At 41.4% G+C, this 18,969-nt stretch overlaps 1 long non-coding RNA gene across 1 annotated transcript in view; it reads left to right on the top strand.

Annotated features, from left to right (window-relative positions):
- Window positions 1–4,862: 4,862 nt before the first annotated feature.
- Window positions 4,863–18,969, top strand: part of LOC111951855 (uncharacterized) — a 69,650-nt gene continuing 55,543 nt past the window's right edge. Inside the window, exon 1 of the long non-coding RNA XR_002875650.2 lies at window positions 4,863–5,081. This is a non-coding gene — a long non-coding RNA (uncharacterized lncRNA). The remainder of the gene's footprint in view (window positions 5,082–18,969) is intronic.

The raw sequence follows: 18,969 nt of genomic DNA, 5'->3' as shown, positions 1-18,969 counted from the left end.
CTACATAGGAGATTCAATGATACTTTAGCGTACAAGCATAACTTTGTCAACATGGCATGCTGCATATACCAGTACACATTTATTTCATTTGTATGTTAAGGTTGCAAGGTTGTGAAACTTGAACYGCTGAAAATGAAATCAATGCTAAACTATCAACACATAGCTAGCATAATGAGTCTCGAACATCTGTGTTGGCCAGTCAGAAAGAAGCATGAATGAGACATTTAGATATTGATACTGATATAATCCCAGTATAGCACAAAGTAGTGCACGTGACATCACTGTGGGGCGGCAAAACAACCAATATGTCTTGACACTGTGTGACAGGATATTTCCCTGTGAGCCTACCAGCCTATGGTCCAATAGCCTTTTAGTCAACATGTCCCCTGTCCCACTAGATGCAATAGCTCATTGGAAACCGTCAAGTGCCTCCGTCAGGCACGATCAGCAGACCTTGTTGTTGTAGCAGTTATTTTTTCTCCCACAGCCAGAGGCCATCTCGACCTTCCCCTCCGATGCTGCCTTGGTCTCCTTCGCTGAAAGCCTCGGATAGCATGAGACATGTTGATTAGCGGAGTGGATGCTATGTGGTGCAGCTGCAACTTAACGTTGTAACACAGAGCTTACATTGAAGGTTTAAATTAGACTTAAATACTGCCTATGTCGCTCCCCTTGTGAATCCGTTTGTTAATCACTTGAATCCCATTTCCACCAGGTAGATATCACTATATGTAATTGGACATGTGGAATATTTATTTTTGAATACACTGTGAAATTGAAGGAGATTGGTTCTAACCTTTAGCTCATGATTTGATTGCAATTATTGAAACATTCCTCACTGTCCTATTTTATAATTCCACAGTTTCTGTTTCTGATTGTTCAATTGATAAGCACTCACTGAATGGAGCTTCTATTTACTGTTGTAGCACTGAATGGAGCTTCTATTTACTGTTGTAGCACTGAATGGAGCTTCTATTTACTGTTGTAGCACTGAATGGAGCTTCTATTTACTGTTGTAGCACTGAATGGAGCTTCTATTTACTGTTGTAGCACTGAATGGAGCTTCTATTTACTGTTGTAGCACTGAATGGAGCTTCTATTTACTGTTGTAGCACTGAATGGAGCTTCTATTTACTGTTGTAGCACTGAATGGAGCTTCTATTTTGTTGTCTTTGTCCAAAAACACAACACTTGGCCTTAATCTTTGCCATTTGATCTGAGTGTCACTTAGGAGAACCCTGAGATGCTGCCCACCTACATTGCTATTGATCATGTAAGAAACATAGAAGTCACCTCATACAATAGTAACAGTGGTCTGTGCATGTTCCTCAGGACTCTCCAACTCTGTTCCTGGAGAGATACACTCCTGGTTTTTGCTCCAACCCCAGTTTTAACTAACCTAATTTCAGCTTATCAACCAGTTAATTATTAGAATCAGGTGTGCTAGATTAGGGTTGGCGTGAACCTACAGGACATTATCGCTCCAGGAACAAGGTTGTGGAGCCCTGATGTACATGCTCCCACTCCCAATTCAGCTGTATTAGTATTAGATACGTTTTCATAGATTGACTTTTCCCCAATACAAACTGACGTCACTTCAATGTGCTCTCGGTTGTATGTCTCCAATGTCGTCTCTTAGTGTGTGTTGACTGCTTTTTGCCACAGGTGATACTGACCCTGGAACAGATGTAGACGTTTGCTCTGTGGCAGATGAGACTGTTGTTGGAGCTATGTGAGAACAGGGTCCTGCAACACAGACTGAGGCAGGGGGCACAGGGCAGGATACTGCAACACAGACTGAGGCAGGGGGCAAAGGGCAGGGTCCTGCAACACAGACTGAGGCAGGGGGCAAAGGGGCAGGGTCCCTTGCAACACAGACTGAGGCAGGGGGCAAAGGGCAGGGTCCTGCAACACAGACTGAAGGAGGGGGCAAAGGGCAGGGTCCTGCAACACAGACTGAGGCAGGGGGCAAAGGGCAGGGTCCTGCAACACAGACTGAGGCAGGGGGCAAAGGGCAGGGTCCTGCAACACAGACTGAAGGAGGGGGCAAAGGGCAGGGTCCTGCAACACAGACTGAGGCAGGGGCAAAGGGCAGGGTCCTGCAACACAGACTGAGGCAGGGGGCAAAGGGCAGGGTCCTGCAACACAGACTGAGGCAGGGGGCACAGGGCAGGGTCCTGCAACACAGACTGAGGCAGGGGGCACAGGGCAGGGGGCTGCTGTTCATCTGCCTGTCATGAAGAACTCAGCCGATGGCACCCTGGACTGCTGGCTCTCTGGTGAGAGGTCTCAACCCAGTGGGAGGGGCACGTCTACTGGAGGATGGACTGTTAACAGATCCCTTTGAATGAACTGTACAATAATATATTAGCCTGACCGTACAGTTTGTACCAGTGTGTACYTGTAATGTAACACACATTTCCCATCAGTGGGACTGGACGTGTCAGAACATGTCTTTGGGTGTGAACTGTAATGACATGGGAAACATGGAACGTTATGAATGGCTTGGTAGCAATTGGCAACAATCGTTAGCAAACTGATTATGTGATGGTGTTACATGAAGAATACTCATAGGTCCATGAGTAGGTCCAGCTAACCAAGTTGGATCTGACGTGTGAACCCCCCCCCCACCCCACTCCACAGATAACAGCCATGTGTTGAGGACATACATGTGGCCAGTCCCTACTGAGGGGACATGCTGTCCAACATTCTAGCCTGCTTCCTGGTCTAACACTATACCCTGCCTCAGGAAGATGTCTTCCACACACCTGGAAGTTAAACAACTGTTAGCTAAATATCGTGGTTAGATGTACTTTTAGTTTGATTCTAACATGTGTCGCTTTGGTGGTCTGTCTTATTGCTGACTTGCTTCATGTGTGAATGTTATGACTGACTTGGTCGCATTCATCTCTTAACTCTGCTGGTCTCTCTCTTGTCGTTCCTCTGCTCATCTTTCATTTCCACAGGAAGTACATCGTTCCCTGAGCTCCTGTTGAAGTTGTCAGCTATGCATCCCTGTACAAGCCTTGCTGCGCCTGGGCCCTCTCCTCCTGGGGACTGCAAGCTTCAGGACTAGACAACAGGCCTGTTGAAATTACCTGACCTTTGACCGCTAACCTTGGTCTCTTACTTTACCTTGGTCTTGACCCAGAAGGGTCACTCTGCCTGCACTGCTTGTTGCAGCTCACAAGAAATGGACCTGATATTATATTAAATATCATTGTAAAAGCTTTCTTGATACAGATTGTATTTCAAATGTTTGTACTCTACCTATATTCCATATAAAATAATGCAGTAAATAAAAAGTGATTTGAGACTTGTGTAAGTGACCTAGAATTTAAAGGTAACTATTAGCTAACATAGTGGATGTGGATGACCAATAACTTTCGGCATTGCACATGATCACTAGTACCCACTTCCATCGACATGTTGTTTTGGCTAACTTTCAGTGTTGTAGTGTTGCCATTTTGTATTTTTAAATGACGAGCCGTTTCAGCACAGCATGCAGTCTAGGCTGCCATCTCAGTTATCGTTATCTCAGAAAAGATGTTCTGCTCTCACATATTAATTCTGTTTCTGCGGTATGTGTTGGGAGGTACTGCGTGGGCTGTGGCGCAACGGAATGCATCGGCCTGAGCTGTGATCTAACACCTCTGGGAACATTCCACAGCAAAATGGAAAACATCCTGCAACAGATACCACACCCACCTCACCCCATACCAAGCTCCGTTGACTTCTATTGGCCTTGTATATCCAAATAGCTCTGTGTCCTCCACTTGACCATGAATGGTTATACAGGCCTTTATCTGTGTCCCCAATGGTATACTGTCAGGCTCTAAAATAACTATWTAAGTTAACAGCTTTTTTGTGGCATCTTTAGGACCAACTGACATGAAAGGTACACACAGATGTGACAGATGGATTGCAAACATACCACATTCACTGGAATGCTGTCATGTGGTTCAGTGACATTAAAAGTTCAGTGACAGAAAAGTATTTGATTTTGCGAGGAAGGAGAACTGTCAAAGTTAACTTAGAAAGGTGGAGTGGTGCAATTCTAACGTGGCTAACTAACTAATTCTCTGGTCGTTTATATACAATATAATTGAATAGTGTTTTGGAACATGGTGTATCTGCTGTCACCAGCCAAGTGAAGTGAATAACTGCAAGTTCTCTGGGGAGGTAGCAACCAGTTTCCAAGCTGGCACAAAGCGGCAGTAATAACTCAATTTTTTCTGTAGGAAGCATGACACTGCCATTTGGTTTGTTCTTCTATGGACATCCAGGAAATGTGTACAGAATCCAAAACTTCACATTCCAAAACATCCATTCATGATATTTTACAGATCAATGGTCAACCGGATCTGTAGATAGAGTGGGTGTAGAAGTATTCATCCGTTTATGACCTTCAAAGCCGATGCCTTTAATAAGCTTGTGGGAGCAAGCGCTGTAGGGAGCGGGCTGTTTCCTCAATAAAGCATTCTATGAATGTCATACTGGTACACACCCTCTGGTCCTGGAGGTTCCCACGTCCTAAATCAACATTGAAACAAGACCAGTATGTACATTGAAATAAGACAAAACAAACAAATAAAAAATGCTTCTTCATCCTTAATGTGTTTGTTTTTTGAAAGTTTCATTAAAACAATTAATGTATGCAGAAAGAGAAACAATTTCCTGTTTTTAAATACATATTTATTGATTAAAGTTCTCTTAGTGCATACAAATGTATAATCCTTACATCTGTGTACAAACAGACATATTTGTAATTGAAATTTTGTTTGAATGAGTTGGATATTTGAATGTCAAAAGTTGTTAGTTCGTGGAGTGAGATGGGTGTGACCAACTGCGAAAGAAAGTGTCACAGTTCAACTCCAAAGCTATGAATGACTGCAGAACTGCAAACGCCTAGTGTTCTTGTACATGAAGCGGCAGGACTGAGATAAGTTAGGGACACTGCTTGGTCCGTTTTAGGACTTTTGCCAACGTCGAAATAACTTTTGGTCAACAATTAATAATTCAACCAACTTGTTCCTGTGCTAGCGCAAACCAGAAATCTCCTGCACTACTTATAATAATGGGTAAGTAGTGATTACATACGAAATAACCTATTTGATATGTTTTAGTTAGTGACTTGACATWAAAAAAAATAAGATATAACGAATATTTGACATATTAGAGTTTGAGGAAGCCATACAGTAATACTTTAATGGAAATATAAATACACACAAGGGCCTATTAGGGTGCAATTAAATGGGTGCAAAAAGATTATGTACATATATTTATGGATACATTTTAACGATAACTTCCCTCTGAAATGGACATTTCGGGAAGTGAAGCAAGTTTGAAGCTGGCTGATACATTTGAAAAAAATGGAGACTACAAAGCACTCATGCGTAAAGGACGGTTTACAAAGATAAAGGGAAGTATGCGGTGTCAGCGTGAGATAGAAGGCTTGCTTCCTGTTCCTTTTTGTATAAAAAAAAACTAAGTGTGAAACTTTTCTAAATCCTGTAGTCTTTGAACCGTTGAAAATCTTACAACGCCATTTGGAGAACTGCCTTATTGCGCACGTAACGCACATTTCATACTTCCATCCAAATATGAACATAATGCGTGCTCTTTAACTACATTTATATGGGGCCAAGGTTTGTGGTGAGACTACAGTGTCGAGTCACATACTTTCATTGCGGAGTGACAAGAAGATAGGGGGCGTGAGCTATCTAGAATGCAGCACTTGTTTTACTACCCTACATCCCAAGTTTACTGTAGACAGACAGGTATGGTTCATTGCCACTGTATCCTATATAAAAAAAGTTTACTGTAGATGGACAGATATGGTTCACCACAGATATAAAACGACTGGAAGAGGTGAATGCAAACCCCCCTCTATCCCATTCAACTCTGCTCAGATTGGACATGAGATGACAGGTTGCCACTAGTTAAAACATTTCCAGGAGGCTTAAGCCCTTCAGTGTTACATTTACTCTACAACTCAAAACTCTGTATTTTCCCTAGCCTGAATGAACCAATTTTCTGTCTCAGAATTAGTACTCTGGGACTTCCCTCTCTCTCTCTCATATCCATTCATGTGGTTTAAGTCTGGCTCAGTTAGCTCGCTACATTCATCTGATAAGCTGTGAATAGAACAGTAATTTCACAGGATAGAGGTCATGGTCAAGAAGACTGTCTATCTTTCTGTACTTGTGGAGCTCTGGTCACTGCATACTGAAAACACTCAACAGAGAGAGTTGGTGGTGGTTGGCACTGGTGGTGCTACACTGAGTGTACAAAACATTAGGAACACCTGCTCTTTCCATGACATAGACTGACCAGGTGAAAGCTATGATCCCTTATTGATGTCAGTTATTAAATCCACTTCAATCAGTGTAGATGAARGGGATGAGACAGGTTAAAGAAGGATGTTTAAGCCCTGAGACAATTGAGACATGGATTGTGTACGTGTGCCATTCAGAGGGTGAATGGACAATACAAAATATTTAAGTGCCTTTGAACGAGGTATGGTAGTAGGTGCCAGGCTCACCAGTTTGAGTGTGAACTGCAATGCTGCTGGGTTTTTCCACACTCAACAGTTTCCTGTGTGTATCAGGAATGGTCCACCACCCAACGGACATCCAGCCAACTTGACACAACTGTGGGAAGCATTGGAGTCAACATGGACCAGYATTCCTGTGGAACGTTTTCGAAACGCTTTCAACACCTTGTAGAGTCCATGCCCCGACGAATTGAGGCTGTTCGGAGGGCAAAAGAGGTTCAACTCAATATTAGGAAGGAATGTTTTGTGCATTCAGTGTATATGGTTAACAGTGAAGGCTTGCAACTAAAACCTAGTTTTGTAATGGTAAGTCAGTTTACAATGGCATCCCAGTCTGTTTTTATTCAGAGGGACTGGTTTCCAGTAAGAACCTGACATTGTACGGCAGAAGAGAAGAGGAAGTGGTGGCCTTGACACTTACATTCATTAAAACAACATGTGTAGTGTTGAAATGGCAGTTGGAGTCTGAACTCGTTTTGTTTTAGTATTGTGCTCCAAACTGGTATCAAGACTGGTGGTGCAATAGCGATTGTAATATTCACAACTTGAATAAAGCTAATGTTGAGTGTACTGCGTTTAATGTGTCTACAGTTATGGAGAAGAGCAATAAAAGAGGGATTGTCCAATAGGTATTCAGAAAAGTTGATGAAGTGATAGCAGATTGAAATCCTTAAAATCATACTTCGGGAATGTACTGAAATCTATTTGAATGAAAATGTATTCAGCTCTATAAAGCTGTGAAGAGCTCATATCCACCTGGTGATGCGATATCAGCTACATTAGGTTTTAGTGCCATCTAGTGAACATTTTGAGAGACGTTAGCTTTTCCTTTCCACAATTTTGTAGGGTTATGTCTCTGTCTCAAGGTGGCACTGTTTTCACAAAAACCATGGAAAAGGTTTTCCAATAGTGATGTGAGAGCACCTCACTATGGTCAAATAAAAATGGATAATGACACACGTTGTTGTTCCCACTAACACAAACCTTTTCTCGGTTGCTAGCTAAAAGGTAAATTGATACTTTAGTCCTTTCTCAAAACTGTCGATACAAGTCTAGATGAAAATGTAACTACCTTAATAACATTTTATTGTACTGAGACCTGTGACATTGTGTTGCAAATCTAGTAACTGGTATACCAGTATCAACATGGTAAAAACACTACAGTATGTTCAGAAGGGTTTCTTTGGTTCAGGTCAAAGGTCATCCTCAGATGTTGGCTGCTTCTCATTCAGGGGAATATGGGAAGTGTGCCATGAAGTCACACCCAACATCCTTGTCTGTCTGAATGCTTCCTGCCTCCCTGCCTCCCTGCCGGGCAGACTGTGATGAGTAGGGCTAGTGAGCTGCTCTATTCTCTCTGTCCCCTCTGGGATTAGAGGATGTTGACTTGTTTTGTGTCAGGTAGAAGTATTGACAGGCATTTTCTCAGCAGTGGGGAAGGAAGGGATGAGCAGTGAGAAAGTGTTTCACAATGTCGATTATTATAATGAGGACAGAGACACAGCTGTTGGCCTACGCTGGCATAATTGTCCTGACAAGGACATTGTGTGTGTGTGTGTATTCAGTATGCACCTGAGGGATTTCAGTTCTCTCTTACTGTGTGAAACGGATCGACCTAACACATATTAGGCATATAATTCTTTTTGGCAAGTAATGCTGTTGGCAGGTGCGTAGTTTTACTTTAAGCTATTATAGTGATGTAAAATGTGTTAGGGGAGACTAATGTAGACACATGGTCGACTAGGGCTGTAACCATTATGGAATTTTGGGTAACAATTAATTGTCATACAATTGACCACAGTTATTGTCATAATTATCTGTTTTTTTTATGTAAAAAGAATGCATCTGAAAATTAGCTACAATATACTTAATGAATACAACACAGCTTTGGTGACACCCCGTCTCAAAAACGAATGATTTTGACCAGTTGGAACTTTTGGAAACGAAGCTTTTCCTCCCGACCGTTCCATTCTACTCATAAAATAATTACTAACTTTAACCTCTTCATGTTAAAATGAAAAACTWCCTTTGGGGAAACTATATTCTTGAGAGAAAAAAATCTCTGAGAGGTATAGTGGAGAAGACCCTCAAATTTTTCTAGCTCAGGGAGGGATGTCGACCATAGGGCTGGCACAATAACCGTGGGGGGAGGGGGGGTATGTGCTAGGATGACACTAGCACCGTGTTATGAACAACTCTCATCGTTGGAGGTCAGACACACTGCATCACCCAAATAGTACAGTAGTGTTTTTTATGTCTGGACTGTGAAGTTATGGTTGGAGGGGAAATGTAATGCATGCAGACTCGCCCCCACATGTCAGACATTGAATAATTAAGCACACAATGAAGAATCAGTCTGTGGCCTGGCTGAGAACCAACTCTGTTTAGACTAGAATAGTACTAATCTTGACTCAGTTCCTTTCCTGACTCACAACTTAACCCACAACTCCTGCAGGGCTGTAGAACGGTCCTCGGCTCTGCATTTGATGTCTCTACATTTTATGCATTTGATGTCTCTACATTTTATGTAGATACATATCAAATGCAGATCCGAGAACCATTCATTCAAAGTTGCCACTCTCACATCAAAGTCTTCCTGTAATTCCAGCGTTTTCTGTTTCCCGTGATGGAATGGCTCATTGGCTGTGTGGGTGTGTGACAGAGTATATCTGGAAATATATCTGCTTCCGTAGCAACATGACCGACTCATCTAGGATTGACTCATCTCAGTTGCAAAAGGCCCTTCCTGTGTACCAGACGGCAAGCACATTTACAGAAGTACAGAAATAGCTCCTTCTCAAGCCACAAAAAATGAGTTTTTACTTCATCAAAAGGAGCCTCTTACAAATAGCATGCCTGTGTAATTTGACAGTTTAAAAAAATATATACAGTGGGGAGAACAAGTATTTGATACACTGCCGATTTTGCAGGTTTTCCTACTTACAAAGCATGTAGAGGTCTGTAATTTGTATCATAGGTACACTTCAACTGTGAGAGACGGAATCTAAAACAAAAATCCAGAAAATCACATTKTATGATTTTTAAGTAATTAATTWGCATTTTATTGCATGACATAAGTATTTGATCACCTACCAACCAGTAAGAATTCCGGCTCTCACAGACCTGTTAGTTTTTCTTTAAGAAGCCCCTGTTCTCCACTCATTACCTGTATTAACTGCACCTGTTTGAACTCGTACCTGTATAAAAGACACCTGTCCACACATTCAATCAAACAGACTCCAACCTCTCCACAATGGCCAAGACCACAGAGCTGTGTAAGGACATCAGGGATAAAATTGTAGACCTGCACAAGGCTGGGATGGGCTACAGGACAATAGGCAAGCAGCTTGGTGAGAAGGCAACAACTGTTGGCGCAATTGTTCGAAAATGGAAGAAGTTCAAGATGACGGTCAATCACCCTCGGTCTGGGGCTCCATGCAAGATCTCACCTCGTGGGGCATCAATGATCATGAGGAAGGTGAGGGATCAGCCCAGAACTACACGGCAGGACCTGGTCAATGACCTGAAGAGAGCTGGGACCACAGTCTCAAAGAAAACCATTAGTAACACATTACGCCGTCATGGATTAAAATCCTGCAGCGCACGCAAGGTCCCCCTGCTCAAGCCAGCGCATGTCCAGGCCCGTCTGAAGTTTGCCAATGACCATCTGGATGATCCAGAGGAGGAATGGGAGAAGGTCAAGTGGTCTGATGAGACAAAAATTTAGCTTTTTGGTCTAAACTCCACTCGCCGTGTTTGGAGGAAGAAGAAGGATGAGTACAACCCCAAGAACACCATCCCAACCGTGAAGCATGGAGGTGGAAACATCATTCTTTGGGGATGCTTTTCTGCAAAGGGGACAGGACGACTGCACCGTATTGAGGGGAGGATGGATGGGGCCATGTATCGCGAGATCTTGGCCAACAACCTCCTTCCCTCAGTAAGAGCATTGAAGATGGGTCGTGGCTGGGTCTTCCAGCATGACAACGACCCGAAACACACAGCCAGGGCAACTAAGGAGTGGCTCCGTAAGAAGCATCTCAAGGTCCTGGAGTGGCCTAGCCAGTCTCCAGACCTGAACCCAATAGAAAATCTTTGGAGGGAGCTGAAAGTCCGTATTGCCCAGCAACAGCCCCGAAACCTGAAGGATCTCGAGAAGGTCTGTATGGAGGAGTGGGCCAAAATCCCTGCTGCAGTGTGTGCAAACCTGGTCAAGAACTACAGGAAACGTATGATCTCTGTAATTGCAAACAAAGGTTTCTGTACCAAATATTAAGTTCTGCTTTTCTGATGTATCAAATACTTATGTCATGCAATAAAATGCAAATGAATTACTTAAAAATCATACAATGTGATTTTCTGGATTTTTGTTTTAGATTCCGTCTCTCACAGTTGAAGTGTACCTATGTTAAAAATGACAGACCTCTACATGCTTTGTAAGTAGGAACACCTGCAAAATCGGCAGTGTCTCAAATACTTGTTCTCCCCACTGTATACGGTACCATTCAAACGTTTGGACACACCAACTTATTCAAGGGTTTTTCTTTATTTTTACTATTTTCAATATTGTAGAATAATAGTGAAGACATAACAACTATGAAATAACACATATGGAATCATTTGGTAACCAAAATAGTGTTAAAAAAAGAAAGTACATTTTAGACTTTAGATTCTTCAAAGTAGCCACCCTTAGCCTTGATGACAGCTCTGCACACTCTTGGCATCCTCTCAACCAATTTCATGAGGTAGTCACCTGGAATGCATTTCAATTAACAGTTGTGCATTGTTAAAAGTACATTTGTGGAATTTCTCTAATGAATGTGTTTGAGCCAATCAGTTGTGTTGTGACAAGGTATGGGTGGTATACAGAAGATAGCCTTATTTGGTAAAATACCAAGTCCATATTATGGCAAGAACAGCTCAAATAAACAAAGAGAAATTACAGTCCATCATTACTTTAAGACATTAAGTTCAGTCAATCCGGAACATTTCAAGAACTTTGAAAGTTTCAGCAAGTCCAGTCGCAAAAACCATCAAGAGCTATGATGAAACTTGCTCTCATGAGGACCGCTACAGGAAAGGAAGACCCAGAGTTACCTCTGCTGCAGAGGATAAGTTCATTAGAGTTACAGGCCTCAGAAATTGCAGCCCAAATGAATGCTTCACAGACACGTCAACATCAGCTGTTCAGAGGAGACTGTGTGAATCAGGCATTCATGGTTGAATTGCTGCAAAGAAACCACTACTAAAGGACACCAATAAGAAGAAGAGACTTGCTTGGGCCAAGAAACACGAGCAATGGACATTAGACCGGTAGAAATCTGTCCTTTGGTCTGATGAGTCCAAATTGGAGGTTTTTGGTTCCACCCGCCGTGTCTTTGTGAGACGCGGAGTAGGTGAACGGATAATCTCTGCATGTGTGGTTCCCACCGTGAAGCATTGAGGAGGAGGTGTGATGGTGTGGGGGTGCTTTGCTGGTGACACTATCTGTGATTTATTTAGAATTCAAGGCACACTTAACCAGCATGGCAACCACAGCATTCTGCAGCGATACGCCATCCCATCTGGTTTGCGCTTAGTGGGACTATCATTTGTTTTTCAACAGGACAATGACCCAAACCGCCAACACACCTCCAGGCTGTGTAAGGCTACTTTGGAACCAAGAGGAGGGTATGGAGTGCTGCATCAGATGACCTGGCCTCCACAATGCACCCGACCTCAACCCAATTGAGATGGTTTGGGATGAGTTGAAGCCCGAGTGAAGGAAAAGCAGCCAACAAGTGCTCAGCATATGTGGAACTCCTTCAAGACTGTTGAAAAGCATTCCCATGAAGCTGGTTGAGAGAATGCCAAGAGTGTGCAAAGCTCGTCCATCAAGGCAAAGGGTGGCTTCAATTAAGAATTAAAATATATATTTGATTTGTTATCACTTTTTGGTTACTAATGATCTCATGTTTATTTCATAGTTTTAATTGTCTCATATTAATTCCTACAATGTAGAAAATAGTAAAATAAAGAAAAACCCTGAAATGAGTAGTGTGCTCACACGTTGACTGGTAACAGTCTATTATATATTCCTGCAGCATACAGAAAATAGCAAACTTATAGTGTATCAAGGTTTAAAGGCCCTTCTAAGTTGTCCATTCACTTTCAACAATTTCAGACTGATTTGCACATCAAACAAATGTCCATCAGAATTATAATCTCACACTAAATAGTCACATTTTGCCTGTTGCTGCATAGGTTATTTTCCGTCTGTGGAGAAACTGGTCAAATTAAGATTCAATATGTGACTTTACATATAGTATAAGCTCATCCATGACAGAGCAATTCTATGGAATAACACAAGATTCAACCATGCACATATCTGTACGAGACCAAGAAAACAAAACAGGGATATGAGTCAGACAGTTAGATTCTGTGTTGAGATGACTGTGTAGAGTTGACATTCATGGAATCTTTGTCTTATAGGCATGGGTATTTGTTAGGGACAAAATCTCGCACTCAAAATGTCCACCTTATATTCTGCTAGTGGTAGAACGCCCAGGTGTTTTTATGAGTTGTCTTCTCCTCTAGAATCATTCTGGTGTAAGGTGAATAGTGCCAACAACCGTAATCCAGATCAACACAACCCTTTCTGTGAATTGAACAGTCAGCAATTTTAAAAATTTCACATTGACCTTGAGTTGGAAAAGCCACACTCCCTATCCCTCCTACACACAGCACACTGAGCAAGCATTTCCTCATCAAATAATGTCTCTACAGTTTCCATTTGATGTGTAAAATATACTTCTTTGTACATATACACTGAGTGTACAAAACATTAGGAACACCCTGAACTCTTTCCATGACATAGACGACCCAGGTGAAACTTTTGAACCTTTTGTTTATAATCACTTCAATCAGTGTAGAAGTGAAGGGGAGAACAGGTTATAAGAAATTTTTAAAGCCTGAGACATTGAGATGTTGTGTAACATGTGTGCCAATCAGGAGTGGAATGGACAATACATAAATGATTTAATGTGCCTTTGAACGAGGTATTGGTAAGTACGGTGCCAGGCTTACACCGTGTGTTGGCAAGACTGCAATCGCTGCTGGGATTTTTCCCACTCAAGTTTTCCCTATGGCTAGTTTACCAAGAATAGTCCACCACCCAACAGTGACATGCAGCCAACTTGACACAACGTGGGAGCATGGAGTCAACATCGGCCAGCATTCCTGTGGAGTTTCGACGATTTCGAACACTTGTTAAGTCCTCACCCGAGAATTGAGGCTGTTCCAGGCAAAAGGGGGGGGGCGGGCGGGGGGTCTGATTTAAACACGCCGTGGCAGGTTCTGTCCTGTATTGTACTAATATACTGTGCCTGGGTGTGTGGAATGGGCACGGTCCACAGCGTGGGAACTGGCATGCAGAGAAGTGTCTGTTTACAAAAGGACGCTCCTCAAGTTCCCCAATGGAGCTGCTCTGGAGGAGAGCCTGGAGGGTTGATCAGACGCACTGGCCTGATCTCGGTGATAACGGAGAATGTATAACATGAACCAGAGTGTCAGTAGTCTGTGATAGCTGATTAGCAACATGACCAGAGAGTCAGTATCCTGTGATACGGATGTACTAACATGACCCAGAGTGTCAGTAGTCCCTGGGCTCTGATGTATAACATGACAGAGTGTCAGTAGTCTGGGATACTGATGTAGTAACATGACCAGAGTTGTCAAGTAGGGTATGGAGAATACTGATGCTATAACATGACCATGAGAGCTCAGTAGTACTGGTGATCTGATATAATAACATGACCAGTGGTCAGTAGTCTGGGTGATACTGATCGTATAACATGACCAAGAGAGTCATAGTCTGTGATACTGGAGTTATAACATGACCAGAGTGTCAGTAGTTGTGATACTGATGTATAAGCATGACCCAGAAGTGGTCAGTAGTGCTGTGATACTGAATGTATAACATGACCAGTGTCAGTAGCTGGATAACGAATGTATTAAATGAACCAGAGTGTCAGTAGTTCTGTGATACTGATAGTATAACAGTGATCCAGAGATCAGTAGTCTGTGATACTGATGTATAACATGACCAGATGTCAGTAGTGCTGTGATACTGATGCTATACACATACAGAATCATCAAATGATCTGGGATATCTGATGATAATTGGCCAAAGAGTCCAATCTCCTCGTTGTACTCCTACTACATGAGACACTAGTCATAGAGGTTATCCGTATGCACGGAGCAGTAATAACGCACACACACACCACACACACAACACACCCACACACACCCACACCACACACACAACACACACACCACACCACACACACACATCACACACACACACACACACACACACACACAACCACAGATGTCCAATTCAGAGGTCAATGTTCATATCACAATCCAACCCCCTCAGGTTGGGAAACACACTCCCACAACAACCTTTCCCGGGTCAGTGTTGGGATCCTGAGAAACCTTGCTGCTCCATTAGGGGAGTTATGACAAAGCATGCAGAGATGGGAAGTGGGGTTTTGGTGACTCAGCTAAAGGTCATGAGCGAATCTGTTCTGCTAGCGCTCCACTCTGTTTTTGCTCTCTCTAAGTAATCTGGATATCTGTGGTGCAGACCGGTTGGGGTGTCTGTGTGACTGGCATTTAGCATGTGTGGGCAAGGAAAAGGGTTTTCACTCAGTGTGATGAAACTGGCCAATTTCTGATGGAATGGAGTCCTTCGTTGTTCTTTGTGTTCAGAGGGTTGGGTTTCTGAAGAGGACCAGGATGAGTGAATGGTAAAGCATATGCTGGGTATCCAATGTTCGAATGTGTCGTTTGTGTTGTCAATGTCTTTAGTAGGATCTGAATGTTGTTCCTACATCCCTGGCAGTAAAGCATGCACTTGGTGGAAACATGCGACTGATGAGAAATCGAAACGGATCCTCATGGGACATTGGCTAGGTTAAATTATATAGAAAATCTGATGGATGTCCATAGGCCGTATTACCATATTCAATCGAATTGAGCTAATGTTGTGAGTTGTATGTTATGCTGCTGACAAACTGAACCATCAATGTATGCACTTTGGCGAAGAACTTACAATAGACTTACAGACTTACTGGACCAACATGGCATAATGTAATCGATCGCGAGCTGACTTTGAATGAGGACTGTTGTCTCCTGGCATTTTCACATGTACCGTAGCCTATCTTTTTAAAAATCTCTACAATGAAAGAGTTTGGAACACTAGTTCATGTAGTTCTCATTTCTATATACTGTTTGCGCTGTCTTGTTTAGGCTGTAGTCACCATTCCGTTCTGATCAATCTCAAAGAATCAGTAATCAGCAATATTGAAAGTAGAAGTGGAATCCATTTTCAATTAATTTAACACATGCACATGATCACCTAAATGGTGTCCATACCAAGATATGGTTCCTCTTCTACTCAGTCAGTTTGTTGTATAACAAGAACACGTTGAAAACATGCATCGGCTTTAAACGGTCCAATGCAGACGTTTTTATCTCAATATCAGAATCCTTCTGGTAAACGAATTAAGTACCCACTTGGGCACATTGCAACGTATTTCAACGTGGAGATTTGTCTGATATTGATTGCGACGTCGATCAAGTGAGATTTCAAACCTTTATTCACCACTAAAAGACAGACGGAAAGTTTGCTTGACGTTCCATCTACAAGCAGTTTAAGTCACAATACAAGTCAGATTCCTGTATTAATTAAACCAACTTAATGTGTTGCCACTGTACTTCATCCTAATAGAAAACCAATATGACCCTGGAGTGCTGTTGAGATTACGTTAAAGTACAATGTGTAAGTGATAGTGCCGTTTGAAATTCTGAGCAGACTATTATAAGAGCAATTGTGAGACCTCCACAACCTGCGACCTTGCAATGCTATCTTGAAAAGATTACAGTAATGAAGACTTTTATAGTTACAGGACGCTAACCTCAAAAATGTGGCCGTGAAGAGTGTTACATCATTTTAAACGTTTGATATAACTACTGTTACATTTTAGTTTTTGTAAGATAAGACTAACCTTTCTATTCACTGTGTAAACAAACATATTATGAAATTGTGTAGGTACATCGCAAGCATTTAAAGATATTAAATGCTTGTATAGTTTATCTGGCACTGGCTTAATCCTTTCTTTAACTTGTATTTTTGGCATAGTGGAGGATGTGAATCCCAACACATAAATTTCTTAACTTGTCACAAGTTTAATAGTTATTTACTGTATGGCAAAAAGTGTCATTTAGTTGTGTTTCAGTTGGTCAAATCGCAACCAAAATATCAAAATTAAAGAAGATGTCGTCTTTGTTGCCACTGACTTAAGTCCTGGCTGTAATGTACAGTTTGTCTAAAAATGAATACATTGATATGTTGGATCACGTCTCCATTCTCAACAAGATGTCAAATTCAAGAATAGGATTAAGCCAGTGGCCAGATGAAACTATCCAAGCAAATTAGATATCCTTAAATGCTGTGTGTCAACAAACCAATTCATAATATGTTTGTTTATACAGTAACTACAGAAATAGGACTAAATCAAATCAAGAGCTTTAACTTCGATTTTGGTTGAGACTGGAGATGTGACAACACTATAGATTACTTAATTGTAGACAAACTGTAATTAAAGCCAGACTAAGTCAGTGGCACAGAATTGAGACTATTCAAACAGAAGATCGTCCTTCAGATGTTGATATTTGGCTTGCATTGACAACCAAACACAATTCAAATATCCGGTTTGTCTACAAATAAATAATTGACATGTTGGATTCTCGCCTCCACTCAAAACCAAAAAGCTAAGCTAAATAATAGGACTAAAATCTACGTTAGTTAAACTTAGTTCTATTTTTAGTTGAACGCCTGGGTTGAATTGAAACAAAAGCTGTTGAGACTCTTGTTTAATTGCTTATATCCCTAAACTGCATTCATTGATCGATATATGACTTATACAAGTAATAAATTTTACATTTCTATTTGCTCTGTTAAACCTACCTTTGAAATTACTTTGATAGCAACAGTGAATCTATGAATTTTTATAGTGGGCGGATTCTCAACATCATCTTCAACAATATCAATTGGTTAGTAGTCAGTGACAAATATAACAAGCTAAGCAGGAGCTGGCTTGGTTAAAACCCTGGATGGGAAGACCAAATAGCTGTAGGAGGTGCGCCCAGTCCCCTAATAATCTTTTTTTCTTTGATAGTGCATATAACAATTGAAGAGTCTGAACCGTTGTTTCAAGAATGTGAAAATTCAAATCATATTTATAATCCAAGGTTTGTCTATGTTGAAAATTGCTTCAATGATTACTTTGATTTCTTGTGGTAATTACTGTGGACTTTCTTCAAAATCCAATGCTATTTTCCACGTAGATTCCATACTACAACTACGTTGACAAAATTACGTTGAAACAATATATTTTAAACCATTTGGTGCCCAGTGGGTATTTTAACTGTGATTGTTTTCAATCAATAACGGTAACAGTAAACTAACCGACAAATTTGCTTCTTAGCAAGATTATCATGTCTCCTCCAGCATTACTGTTTCTAAGGACTGTGGGAGTGAGTGGTTGAGGGAAACCTAAAACCCTGGCCTTTAATTGCAGCGACTTTGGAACTCTCTTTGTTATTGGTCTATTTAACCTTAATTTGCCACCTGGTGATGTTTCTGACACAAACTGGACATTAGAAGCCAGACTGTTTTTTTGCACTGCAACAGCCTTAAAACAAATGCAACCTCTATTAGGTTGTTGCTAGATTGATTAACTCAAGGTTTTTCTTTAAGGCATGTAAATAATAAATCCCCCAAGATGTATAGTAACACAATATAATTTCTCATGGAAACTTCAAGTTTAGTGCAAAGAAAGTGTTATAACGATTAGAGTCACACTTTTATAAAACCCAAATCAGAATGGTTTGAAGCTTTAGTTGTAAGCGGGAAAGGATCTTCTTGGCTTGAGGTGTTTCTGTGATTAAATGGGTCTCCTATTGTAAAGAGAAGCCCCCACCTCATTCTGGTTTCCGCTTATACTGCACCTATTTACTGTAATGGAGCGTCTGTTGTGTGAGGGCGTCTGTGAAGTGCTGGTAGTTTTTTGGTATTATTGGACAGGCGGGTGCACACCAAAGAGCAGTGCAGCGTGGGTAGGTGAGTGTGGAGGCTAATGTCTGAAATTATCAACATTTCTGTTACTGGGCAGAAAAAGAGGCCTCCATGAAATCTGCTTGCCAAAGAACAATGTAAGATCTATATTGATCACTCCTTGTTGTTGCCTTGGGAATTTTCCTACAGATGAACTTTCATTATTACATAATTCCACTGAAAACCCGGCACTAATAACATGAAGTTCTATTAACACGAATATTGCGTTTTTTTTTTTTTTTTTCAAGACAAT

This window comes from Salvelinus sp. IW2-2015, linkage group LG25, assembly GCF_002910315.2.
Source record: "Salvelinus sp. IW2-2015 linkage group LG25, ASM291031v2, whole genome shotgun sequence".
Taxonomy (NCBI): Eukaryota; Metazoa; Chordata; class Actinopteri; order Salmoniformes; family Salmonidae; genus Salvelinus; species Salvelinus sp. IW2-2015.
This window is presented reverse-complemented; position numbering and strand designations above follow the sequence as displayed.